The sequence below is a fragment of the Macaca thibetana genome, chromosome 9 (assembly GCF_024542745.1).
Source record: "Macaca thibetana thibetana isolate TM-01 chromosome 9, ASM2454274v1, whole genome shotgun sequence".
In the NCBI taxonomy this organism is placed as follows: domain Eukaryota; kingdom Metazoa; phylum Chordata; class Mammalia; order Primates; family Cercopithecidae; genus Macaca; species Macaca thibetana.
In genome coordinates this window covers 74,358,979-74,372,724 of record NC_065586.1, presented here as the reverse complement: position 1 = coordinate 74,372,724, position 13,746 = coordinate 74,358,979, and the positions used below count along the sequence as shown (strand labels likewise).

At 41.1% G+C, this 13,746-nt stretch overlaps 1 protein-coding gene across 5 annotated transcripts in view; it reads right to left on the bottom strand.

Annotated features, from left to right (window-relative positions):
- Positions 1 to 13,746, bottom strand: part of FAM13C (family with sequence similarity 13 member C) — a 113,213-nt gene that overhangs the window by 56,664 nt on the left and 42,803 nt on the right. The window lies entirely within an intron of this gene.

The window sequence follows — 13,746 nt, the reverse complement described above, 5'->3', positions numbered from 1 at the left end:
GTATCTCTTAACTTACACAATAAATGTTATAATATTTGCTGGGTACCATGGTGCAATAGTTTGGATGTGGTTTGTTCCCACCAAAACTCATGTTGAAATATGATCCCTAGTGTGTCAGTGTTGGGAGGGAGGGCCTAGTGGGAGGGGTTTGGGTCATGGGATCTGTGACAAGGGAGGGATATGGAAGTGAGTTCTTACTCAAAAATAAATTTGTTCCCATTGTGGTTTTGATTTGCACTTCTCTAATGATCAGTGATGTGAGCTTTTTTCCATTTGTTTTTTGGCCCCATGTATGTCTTCTTTTGAAAACTGTCTGTTTGGCTGGGCACAGTGGCTTATGCCAGTAATCCCAGCACTTTGGGAGGCTGAGGCGCGCAGATCACAAGGTCAGGAGTTTGCGACCAGCCTAGCCAATATGGTGAAATCCTGTCTCTACTAAAAATACAAAAATTAGTGGGGCGTGGTGGCAGGCACCTGTAGTCCCAGCTACTTGGGAGGCTGAAGCAGGAGAATCACTTGATTGAACCTGGGAGGCGGAGGTTGCAATAAGCTGAGATCGCGTCACTGCACTCCAGCCTGAGTGACAGAGTGAGACTCTGTCTCAAAAAAAAAAAAAAAGAAGAAGAAAAGTGTCTGTTCATATCCTTTGCCTACTTCTTTTATGAGGTTGCTTGTTTTTTTTTTCTTGTAAATTTGTTCAAGTTCCTTATAGATGCTGGATATTAAGACCTTTGAGGGATCCGTAGTTTGTAAAAATTTTTTCCCATTCTGTAGATTGTCTGTTTACTCTGCTGATAGGTTCTTTTGCTGTGCAGATGCTCTTTCATTTAATTAAATTCCATTTGTCAATTTTTGCTTTTGTTGCAACTGCTTTTGGCATTACCGTCATGCAATCTTTGTCTAGGCCTATGTCCTAAATGGTATTTCCTAGGTTGTCTTCCAAGGTTTTCATAATTTTGGGTGAAAACCTAATACTGCATATTTTCACTTATAAGTGGGAGCGAAATGATGAGAACACATAGACACATAGAGGGGAACAACACACACTGGGGCCTTTCAGAGGGTGGCGGGTGGGAGAAGGGAGAGGATCAGGAAAAAATAACTAATGGGTACTAGGCTTAACACCTGAGTGATTAAATAATCTGTACAACAAACCCCCATGACACAAGGTTACCCATGTAACAAGCCTGCACTTGTACCCCTGAACTTAAAATAAATGAAAGGAAGAGGGAAGGGAAGGGAAGGGAAGGGAAGGGAAGGGAAGGGAAGGGAAGGGAAGGGAAGGGAAGGGAAGGGAAGGGAAGGGAAGGGAAGGGGAGGGGAGGGGAGGGGAGGGAGGGGAGGGGAGGAGGGGAGGGGAGGGGAGGGGAGGGGAGGGAAGGGAAGGGAAGGGAAAGGAAGGGAAGGGAAGGGAAGGGAAAGGAAGGGAAAGGAAAGGAAGGGAAGGGAAGGGAAGGGAAGGGAAGACATTTGTTCCCTAGAGAACAGCTTGTTGAAAAGAGTCTGGCTTCCTTGGTTTCACTCTCTTGCTTCCTCTCTCACTATATGATCTCTGTTCAAGTCAACTCCCCTTTGCTTTCTGCTATGGGTGGAAGCAGCCTGAGGGCCACACCAGGTGCAGCCACCCAATCTTAGCCTTTTCAGTGACCATTATTGCGGGCCAAATAAATTTCTTTTCCTTATAAATTATGCAGCCTCAGGTATTCTGCAATAGCAACACTAAATGGACTGAGACACATGGCGAAGCTGGGTTTTGCCACTACATAGATGACAACAGATGAAAATGAACTTTCGGCATATCTACCTACAGTAAGTCAATTTTCTTTAGCTTACAAACAAAAACAAAATACACAAAACTCCACTGTTGAAAGATCCTTAGGTCCAAATCATGATTTGTTAAATTCTATGGTCCAATATCATCTATTAAATAGAATTCAAGTTTTTCTGAAACAGTCTGAATACTATTATATAATAAACATATTAACTTATAGTTATTATCCTTATGAAAAGGACAGTTATCTTAATGAATAAGAGATTTTTCAGTGTTAACATTTATAAAAAGATTTCTTTGGGGATCTAATTATTTACAGTTACTATTCTGCTCCAATTTGAATCCTGAAGAAAGCATATATATCCTCTAAATGGGCAACAAGGTCAATATCTAAACGTCATAATGTACATTTAGAAATACCAGGAGCCTAACTTCTTTAAAATATTCTTAAAAATACATTTTTTTAACTCTATAAGCTTTGCTTACTGTGCAAACAATTTCTAAAGAGAAAAGTTCAGGAGATGGTTACAGAAGAAAATTGTGAAGGTCAAACTAATGTCCTTCATGCCTGAACAAACCAGCATTTCCCTCCTGGGTGGGAGAGAGACTAAGGCTCCCAACCATGCGCTCAGGCATAGACAGCTCAAGGGGAAAAAAAGGGTGAGGAGGAAGACTGCTGGCTCACACATCTTATATCCATCAGTCCCCTGAGACACAAACAGTGATTTCAGTGCATCAGAAAATACAAAATAGCTCTTTCCCACAAAATAGGCAAAAGCAGTCTTAGAGACAGGGGTAATCCACCCACCGTACTCAGTAACATCTAACACTTTGAATGGCTCGTAGTTTCTTTGTAACCCTCAATAGTTCTCAAACTATGTTTCTACAGAGTAGCACCAGCAAAATGGAAGAGTGGTATTCTCTAATAGAAAAAAATATTTACCAGTTTACACTCTTCAAATACAAATTTTTCTAGGGCTTTGGTGCAAGCTCCTTGTTGATGAGTGACAGCAGATGGTAAAACAAATAACCAAGTAGCAAACATTCATGGAAAGAAACAGAAATATACTTTGTTAAAAATATATGGTATATATTAGTGAGATATAGAGAAGAGCCTACATGGAATATACTCACATGATCTTCCAAGAAAACTACTCTTAACCATTAGATAAACCTCCAGAACAAGTTTGAGAACTGTAGTCTAGAGCATCAAAGATAATTTAATTTACTAGCCATCTGAATGTCTACTGTGTGCCTGGTCCAGTGTTGGGGAAACAATAATAGACAATCAGAGGCAGTTCCTTAAGGAGACTTAGAATCCAGTAAAATCTTAAATGATGATAAAGCTAATCAACACTGAGTCTTGAAGCCACTTCAGCAAATCAAGGATCAGGGCAAATGATGTTAGAATGGAGGTGAGAGGCCAAGTGCAGTGGCTCATGCCTGTAATCCTAGCGCTTTGGGAGGCTGAGGCGGGTGGGTTGCCTGAGCCCAGGAGTTTGAGACCAGCCTGGGCAACAGAGTGAAACCACATCTCTACTAAAATACAAAAGATTAGCCGGGTGTGGCGGCATGCGCCTGTAGTCCCAGCTACTCAGGAGGCTGAGGCAGGAGAATTGCTTGAACCCGGGAGGCGGAGGTTGCAGTGAGTTGAGATTGTGCCACTGCACTCCAGCCTTGGTGACAGAGCAAAACTTCATCTCTAAAACAAACAAACAAAAAAGAAGAATGGTGGTGAGAAACTGGAGAGGTAGAGACAGATAAAAGACATTTTTCAATGATAAAAGCAATCAAGAAGTCTTGGGTGTGGATTCAAAGTATGGAGTGAAAGAGATGCGGTAATCAAAATTATTACAAACTTTTGAGTCTGTGTGACAAGGAAAATGGTAGGTTTTTTTTGTTAATGAAGTCAGAAAAACATGTAATGTTTTTCATAAAGAGAGGCAATTCATGAGTTCAGATTTAGACATTTGAAATGAGGCTGAAATAGAGAAGTAAAAATGTCTGGCCAGGGTTCACCCTAGAACTGGGCACTCTACGTGTGTTCAGCAGAGGAAGGGGGTGATGATAATTTCGATGGTGTACAGTGGCCACAGGTAAGGTCATATGGGCAGATTCTGCATCACTTTTTCCTTCATTATATGCTAGGCAAAGAACCTAGCACCTTCTCAATATATACCTTTTCAACAGATGGATAAATTAGAGAAAGAACTAGACCCAAGAATGACTTCAATTCACCAGCCCTTACTACCCCAGGGTGGGTCTTCCAGGCAGTTTACTTACATTATTTTATTTAATCTTCAAGGTCACCGTATGAGACTACCATTATTATATCTATTTGACCTAATAGGAGAAAGGGTAGTTAAATACTTCATCCATTCAGTCAACAAATATTTTTTAAACACCAACTATGTGCTAGGTACTGTTGCAGGTGTTGGGAACAAAGCAGTGGATAAAATAAAGTCTGCCCTTGTGGAACTTACATTCTCATGGGAGGAGGAGAACAAAAAGAAATAAACCAGTGATTATGATGCACCAGATGCTAAGTATTATGGAGAAAAAGAAAGCAAGGCAAGAAGAACAGGACATGCAGGAGAATGGCCCAGGCTCACACTGCTACAAAGTGTCAAAGTCACCTAGAGATAATGAGAAACAGAAGGGGAGAAAAGAAAAGGCCACTGGATTGAAAACAATAAAGATCATAGTAGAAGAGGAAAAATAAATGAAGCTTCTCACTGGAGAAGTTTAGCAATGAATGAAGGAGAACTGGAACAGTAGCTAGCCATCTCAAACTCCCTTCTTTTTAAGATACTTAAAGATATGGCTTGAACCATTTACAATCCTTCCTGGAAGCTGGCCTACACACAAAAATTGGGTCACACTGAACACTCCCTTCAATTCTCTTGCTGCCTGTGTCCAAAACAATAATAGGAAAGTAACTAAGCAAATATATATCAAATGCATGCTTCTAAAGGGGACCACAATGAGTCAGCCAGTCAGAGTAACTCCAGTGTAACCTTGTCCTCTAGTCCAGGTCCTGGCAATGAGAAATGCAGCCTGCACTCAGAGCCCAATTATGGCCCTCAGTAGTGATGAGAATGTGATACCTCCAACCATAACCACTATCACCATCACCACCACTACTACCACCATGACTATCATCACCACCATTCACCAACATCATCACCTTCCACCATCACCACCATTACCACCACCATCACCACAAACACCACCAGCACCACAACTGCTGCCATTACCTCTGCAATCACCATCATCACCATCACCACCACTACTACCGCCATGACTATCACCACCATTCACCAACATCATCACGTTCCACCACCGCCACCATTACCACCACCACCAGCACCACCATTGCCACTGCTGCCACCACTACTGCTGCCACCACTATATAATTCAAACTAAAAAATACTTCTCAACAGAGAAATGCAAAACTTAATTGTGTGCTGATATGAAAAGAGCTTTCACCTGGATTCAAACTGCAAACTTGTGGATAGCCCACTGAAATACAACTTTTCTAAAAATGTTTGATGTTTCCACTTTGCTGCAACCCTAAAGCTCGTGCTGAGTCAGCCTGTAGGGTCATCTTCTAGTGGCCTTCTCACAGGAGGTGTACTGGAATTCAAAACAACAAAACCAACTAAGCATTAAGATATTTTTCTTGGCCTAAGGACAGTGTCAAACTGCAGGATGTGACAATTTGTGAAAACGCCATATTTTAGCTCACAGTTGTATATTTATACCAATGTTTTAACTATCTATAATTAAATTAGCAGAGGAAAGTGTTTCCTATTGCAGTGAAAAGCTTCCCCATCTTGCCAATGGCTCATGGAAGACAACTGACAGTTATATAACACTTTTCTTTCCCTTAAGCCCAATAACCAAGTTATTAACAAGCCTCTCAATTTCTTATCCCAAATAATGTTTGTGTCTGTCCCCTCCCGTCTATCTCTACCACTGCCATCTGGGGCCAAGCCACCAGCACCTCTCATTTGTACAACCTGAATGACAGTAGTTTCCTCCCTGGTCTCCCTACTTCCCCTCTACCCTCCTCAGGCCACCATCCACACAAGATCTTTCACTCCCCTTCTACACACTATACTTAAAATAAAAATCAAAATTCTGAGAGTATCCTATGACACCCTGAAGGATTTAGCATCTGCCCACTCTTCAACCTTAGCTTGCATCAGACTCCCTCTCTGAACTCCAGCTACACTGGCATTCTTTCAGTTTTGTGGATGCACCATGCTCCTTTCCAGCGCAGGCCTTCACACATGCCTGTAATGCTGTTCCCTCTCCACTTTCTCTCCTAAGTAACTCATTCATACTTTGGATGCTAGATAGCTCCCAATCAGGTCTCCCTTTCATGTATATATTCTCACTGCATTCTGATCTTCTACGTCTGCTGTGCAGCAGGTCTTAGTTCTTAATATTGTATTTGTATAATTATTTGATTGTCTATTTCTCACAATGGTGAGCACTATGGAGCAAGGACCATAGGAGCCTTGCTTAACATTTTATCTCTAGGGCCAAGCCTGGCATATGACACACAGGAGGCACTCATATGTTTGTAAATAAAGTATTCATCCCAGGGTATATATTCCTGAGTCTGTAAAGTAATTATAACTGATGCTCCCTCCTCCATCTATAGCATGCTAGCAGAGCCTGGAGGATGGAATGACACTCATTCCCATAACAAATGCATTTCTTCCCTGAAGAGATCTATGAAATTAGTACCTTTTGAACCCATGACCTAGAAAACCTGGGCAGAAAGAGTAAAAGGAGAGCATCCAACACACTTTTCAGAATACTTCACATAGAATCAGAGCCTTAGAACTGAGCAGTGCTGACTCCCATCACATCTTCAGAATTCAGGATATTCCACTGCATTAAAAAATTAAGCCTTTCTATTAGAAAGCAATACTTGGGATACACTAATGTATACCCGGATGACTGCTGGCTGGCTGTATGACTGGTGTTTCCTGAAACTCTTTTGAAAACAAAAGGTATATCCCAAGAGGACAACCCTCTGAGCAAAACATGCTTTATATACAAACAATAGCTCTATATGCAGACACAGACAAGATGCCAATAAATTCCAGTAATATTATTAGAAACAATAACAGCCGTTAATACCAGTAAATAGAAAGTTCCTTTCTCTGGAGAGTCAAAACCACATTGAAGACATTCTCTTATTGGTTCTTACTAAATGTCTGCAAAAGGACTGAGGTCGAATATTAAGCAGCCAACTTCAAAGATTAAAAAGAAACCAAGCCACAGTGTTTAAAATTATTCCCCAAGAGACTACTGAAAGAAAACGAAACTAGAAGTCCATGGATGTTCAGAAACTGACTTCCTAACCCATGTATCCACTTGTCCAGGCCAATGAACTCCCAAGGATGCTGCAGCTAGAAACAGAACACTGATCCGCAACAGTATACCCTCCCAGAAGCCAACTCCCCCAACCACCACCTCCCACCTTGTACTTCTCTGAAGATTAGAATCAGCCAGTATTATTAAAACAGAGATTCCTGGGCCACAACCCAAACCTACTGAATCAGAATTTCCAGAAAAGTAGGATGACGACATATAGTTAACAAGCACTCTAGGGGATTCCTAACTGGGGAACACTATCCTAAAAGTCCAAGTGCAACAGCCTGGGAGGACACCAGTGGCTAAAGGGCGCAAGGGAGGAACTTCTTTGAGTATAGCAGTGACATGGTGTTTCTGGCCTGGTCCCCCAGGGAACACATTCCCAAAGAGGGAAAGGCTGAGCCCCTTAAAACACGATGAAAAATTTCAAATACCGGGCAACCCAGCTGTGGTGGAAAAGGTACCACTTCTCACTTTGGTGAGCTGGAACAGAGACTGGAAGCAGCCAATGCCCAGAGAATGGGTGAGCAGTGAGTCAGGTGCACAGGGCCAGCTTCAGAATTGGCAGAGTGGAGGTAAAGTAGACATGGGTGTGGTTTAAAAGGCACTGTGAACCATAAAGAACACATTTTGGATGGATACTGAGGACATAGGATCCAGCAGGTTTTTTCCTGGTGAATGAGTGAGAGCAGAGGCCCTAATAAGACATTATTAGGAGTAATAATTATAGCAGCATGTGGTTTGCTGAGCAGGCTACAAGGCACTTTGCTTGCATCACCTCATTCATTCCATACACATAGTAAATAATGATTAGACACCTGCTCCATGTGCCAGGCAGTGCTCAGCCCAGGAGACAGAGTGGTTATAACCAATACTTCAGCTCCAAGGACACTTCTGCCTGCTCCCCTCATCCCACCTCAAGCATCTGCCAAGTTTCTTCATTCTTCTGCCTCAAGGCTTTTTGCCAGGCAGGGCTAATTCCCTCAGCCTGCATGTGTGGCAGATTTAACTCCCCTGGGAGCAGCCCGCAGCCAGAAGAGAAGTGGGGGTGTGAATAAATGCTGCAGACCCCCCCTCAACTTTCAGAGGGATAAGTCTGAGATACTGTCTACACAGTTCCTCAGAGAGACCCCACTTGCTCAGAGTGACAACCTACCAAGTTGCACACCTGTTGTGGGCTCTTCCTCCTTCCCTAGTTCCTATTTCCTGGGGCCACCTTCCTGTACCCAGGTCCTCCTATCTATCAGAATCCACCTTCAAGAGGAACCTCAAGTAAGAATCTCTGTCTTTTGGAGCTTACAGTTGGGGGAAAGAGAAAAACCTAATCACATGAATGAAGATTTAGATCAGGGACCGATGAAGTGAAGGGCACAGAGTATCACAAGTGACGGGCCACATTGGGGGAGGGCTCGGAATTTAAATGACAGGTGAATAGCTGACGAATATTTGTAACTACGTATCACACTGGCTCCTCTGATATTACAACTGATACTCAGACTTGCAACACTTTAACTTTTAAAGTATCAATCAGGTTAGCTCTTGGAACAGAAGAATATTTTTCAAGACACAGGGGATTTGAGTAGGCATTAATATTAATCAAGCCTAAATGCTGCCTGTTCCCTATTCAAGATTTTCTTTCTCTCCTAAAAGGAAAGAGTCACGAGTCTGTATCCTCCATCTGTCATCTTCCCTCCATCTTCATTGTCACCAGCACCTCCCACAGGGATGATATGTTAGCTTCCAAGATGTACCCCTGCGTACAACACACAGTACCCAGAGTGGTCTTTTTATGTAAATCTGAGTCTGTCACTCCTGTTTATAAACTCCAGTGGTTTTCCTCTAGACTTAGACAAAATCCAAGAATCAACACGCAGGCTACCAGGCCCCATGTAGTGTGTCCACCACCAACCTTTCTGACATCATCTGGCACATTTTCTCTGTAGTTCAGTACACTACAGCTTTAATTGTCTTTGCTGATGCGACTTAGCACAAGATGAAAAGAACCTGAATCAGTGTGGGTCTGAGGGGCAAGGGTGAGTTAATGATCAGGGAGGCAAGTTGGAGGAGCCCTGGTCTCTCCATGCCTTTGACTCACTTAAGTTTGGCAAGCCACACCAAGCCTTTCTGACCCATAAAATTGATTCTTAGTTCTCTTCCTCCAACAGCTCCAGGTTCTTCCCATGCCCCCAAGTCACCCAACACTATATTGAATTCATCTGTTCAGCATTTTTCATCTCCAATCCACTTCTTCTGACATCAACCTCCCTTTCCCTTGGGAAACTAGCTCTCCACAATTCTACAAGCAAGGGTAAACATATGGCCTGAACTAGGCCAGTTAGTTCCTTCTCCCTGAAGTCAAACCTTGAGCAGGAATGAAAAGCTGTTGTATTAGCATGGGATCATCCAGTGATAACACCTCAGAGTAACATGTTCCTGTCGTTGTGAATCCAGAAATCCATGGACCAGGCCTGGTTCTTACCCTTCCCAAAGCATATTTGCCCTTAGTTCAATTTTTTAAGCTAACCAATAGCCTTAATTTAGATCCCTTTCTTTGCCTGAATTAAACACAGTTAGTTTCCATCGTTTGCAGAGAATACCAACCACATTACCAAGAAACAACTGCTTGTCATGCAATAGCCTGGGTCTCCTTTGTTTCACATGAGCAAGATCAGCAAGGTTGGCAGTAATTACACATTGAAAAGGACCACTTTCTTGATCCCCACTTTTCCAACCATGACTATTCGTGGTCAACTAGGACCACTTTGCCATGTGCAATCCCTTTAAAAACCTTTTAGAAATTGTCTGAATCACATGTCCAAGTTGAGCAAGAGAGTCCAAATCACTGGAATCTCAACTGGCAATTCAGTTGAGATTGAATTGGGAAACCAACTGGTCCAAGGGATGCATAGTTTTTGGTTCAACTAGAGAGAAGCTAAGGTCTAGCTTAAAGATGTACAGAAAAACAGATCTATAAAGGTAATCTGGGCTCTGTAAAGGATGGATATGGAAGCACAAGAAGCACAGCCAGTGTACACAAAAGCAAACTAGAGCTTGTGAAGGGCCAGGTATATAAAGGACCATAATGAAATATGGCCAAGAGAGGCATGATATTATGGAGGGCAAACCAGAATTCCATGGAATTGCCTACCTAAGAATTAATAAGCAGAAACTTTACTAAACTACTGAACCTATGAGTTCAGCACTGTGCTGAAAACTGCACATTCAAAAGAATTACAGAAAATAGACATATATCCTATTTGAAGAGATAAACCAAACTCTTTGAACAATAGTACCCATGTATCTAGTTACATTGATCATGTTCTAACTACAGAGATCAACATGGGCTATTGAGAAAGGAGAAGGTGCATGAAAATCTGGGAGTGGGCTGGGCTCTGAGATGAGATTAAAATTTAGATAAATGGAGGAGAGAAGAGAGAACACTAGCAGCAAGATGGATGTGTTGGCAAGCCATAGATCAGTACCATGGAGCTAAGCAAAACCCTTCATGGAGGAAGGATCTCCTCTCTTATGGAGCCACAACATTAATCTTCTGAGCCCCTGCTGTGGGACAGACCCTGAATGAAGCTGAACATGCAGTGTCTCATTTAATCCTTGCAACAGTAGCTCTGGGAAGTAGATATTTTCATCTTCATCACACATCTGAAGAAATCCAAGCCCAGAGAGGTTAGGGAATCTGTCCAAGGAAGCAGCAAAGCTGGAACTAGCATCCAGGTCTGCATACTGCCAAGGCCTTTCCTCTTTACACTATAGTATCTTGCATATGTCCTAGGCCCTTCCCAGGGGCTCTCTTATGTGTTTTTCGATTTATTCAATAGTCTAGGTTTGGCCAAAACTGTTTTCTTGTGTTGGTGCTAAACTTAAGGCACTAAGAAGACTTCGACAGCTGGCTTATTCCCGCATCTACCCCTTCTCAATCTTTCTCCCCTTGGACCTCACCCCCACTTCAACGGGTCTTGATATTTCCCTTGTCACTGCATCTGCAGGGTCATTGGAGTGCTCTTGGTAAGAATTCTGTGCTACTGAACCCCTGAGAGGCTTGGCATGCTGCTCAACAGTATAAGAAGAGACTTTCTACTGAGGCAAACACTGAAGAAAAGAGGCACCTATGATTCAAATTATGGTTTTAAACATTATTTAAACCTATAAAATCATCTGTAGTATTTGGTTTCTGATCCCAAGTGACCTAAACCACAAAGGCCACAAGTGTCACTGAAAATTCATTTTAAGTTTTCCCAGTTAACGAAAATAAAAAATAAATCTGTTCTCTCCTAACATTCTCCTAATAGTCATGTCTGTCCCAAAGTAAGATTCAATCATTACTAAATAAATAAAGCCAGAGAAATAGTAGGTACTATTATTTTTCTTGCAAATAACATAAACTTATCACTTTCTGCCAATTACAAACTTAGTAGGGGAACGCTAGTGAGAAAACTTGGAAAGTAAAAGCACAAAAAATACCTTTTTAATCACCTGTAATTCATCTCCCCCCAAAATTACCACCACTAAAATATGGATTTATGTCTTTCTAGTATATGTTTCTGTAAATAATTATATATTAAGCAAAAATAGGAACATCTTGTGATACTGTTATGTAATTGCTTTTTTCCACCTATAAATAGATCATGTCCCCATGTTAATAAAGACTCACATAAAACATGATTTTAGATAATGTATCTATCATGAAATTTAGTGGGGTTTTTTTGTTTTTGTGTTTTTACAGGGTGATGGTATGTTCCCTAGGGGCCACGTAGAAAATCTGGGGGCTATTTGTGATTATTACTGAAGCTGGAGTTGTCTACTGGCATTCTGTGGGCTAGAGCCAAAGGTGTCAGAGTCCCTGACATGAACGAGGCATCCCACACAACAAAGAATTTTCCCATCCCCCACATGACTTTCAAATGTCCTCTGGGAATGTTAAAGCCAGAAGCACTTTGCCCTTAGCACAATGTGAACTAGAAAACCATGAAGGCTAGTGGTTGAAACAGAAATATCTACACAAGGAAGGGGGAAGCGATTAAACTGGATTGTCTCCAACATTCCACCCAGAGCCACCATCCTATGATTCCAACACATACAGAAATTCACACACATGACTTTTATCTTTTATCTCTCAAAGTTACTAGTTGTCTATTATATCCCTATCTTCTTCCATGATCGGATAACTGAAAATTGTATATCCTTTTTTTTTTTTTTTTTCTGAGACAAAGTCTTGCTCTGTCATCCAGGCTGGAGTGCAATGGTGTGATCTCAGCTCACTGCAACCTCTGCCTCCCACGTTCAAGTGATTCTCATGCCTCAGTCTCCCAAGTAGCTGGGATTACAGGTGTGTGCCGCCATGCCCAGGTAACTTTTGTATTTTATTTTTAGTACAGATGGGGTTTCACCACGTTGGCCAGGCTGGTCTCAAACTCCTGACCTCAAGTGATCTGCCCGCTTCAGCCTCCCAAAGTGCTGAGATTACAAGCATGAACTGTAATCTCAGTGTGCCTGGCTAAAAATTTATATCTTAAGTTTCATTTCAGTTAGCTACTCCAAATCCTATGCCTAGACAACTTTGACTTTTAAGCACAAACCAAGAAAACTATAATGGATACACATAAAGATATTGTTTTTAAGATGTTTACTACAGCAATAAATACAAATATAAATCCTATAAGTAACTGCAATATCAAATACTTTGGATTTCATTAAATAAATGATGGTATATCTGTAAAAGGAAATAGAGTCATGTATCCCTTAGTGATGGGGATATATTTTGAGAAATGCATCCTTAGGCTATTTCATTGTCGTGCAAACATCACAGAGTATACTTACAGAAACCTAGATGGTATAGCCTACTACACACCTAGGCTATATGGTATAGCCTAATGTTTCTAGGCTGCAAACCTCTAGAGCATGTTACTGTACTGAAGACTGTAGGCAACTGTAATACAGCGGCATTTGCATATCTAAACACACAAAGGTATAGTAAAAATATGGTATTTTAATCTTACAGGATTACTATTATACATGTCCACTGTTAACTGAAATGTTATTATGTGGTACATGACTATATTTTACAGCCATTACCTACATTATAGTGTATTTTATGATATGGAAAATATAATATTAAGCAGGATAAACAAGTTACATAGCAATGTAATATAATTATGTATAACATAATGTAATATATAACAATGTATATATTATATAACATAAAGCAATGTAATTATATATAATATATTCTCAGATATATATATGTGTGTATGTATATATACATCTATCTATCTCTCTAATCCCAAAAATGTTTTAATCTAGCAATAAGAATATAAGAAAAAAAACATACGGAGGGTTGAGTAGGAGCTCTGTGTGTATGTGTATGTCACTATACATAATGTGTGTGTGTGTGTGTGTGTCTGTAGTACTTAATGTAAAGCTTAAAAAAGAATAACCTCATTGACAAATAACTATAACAGAAATATGGGAGTAGCCATGGCTTCATTGGGAAGATGAAGAGTAAGTTAAAGATTAGCCCCATTCTAGTGGCCTCAGGCATACTGAACACTTAACCAGCTGGTCAA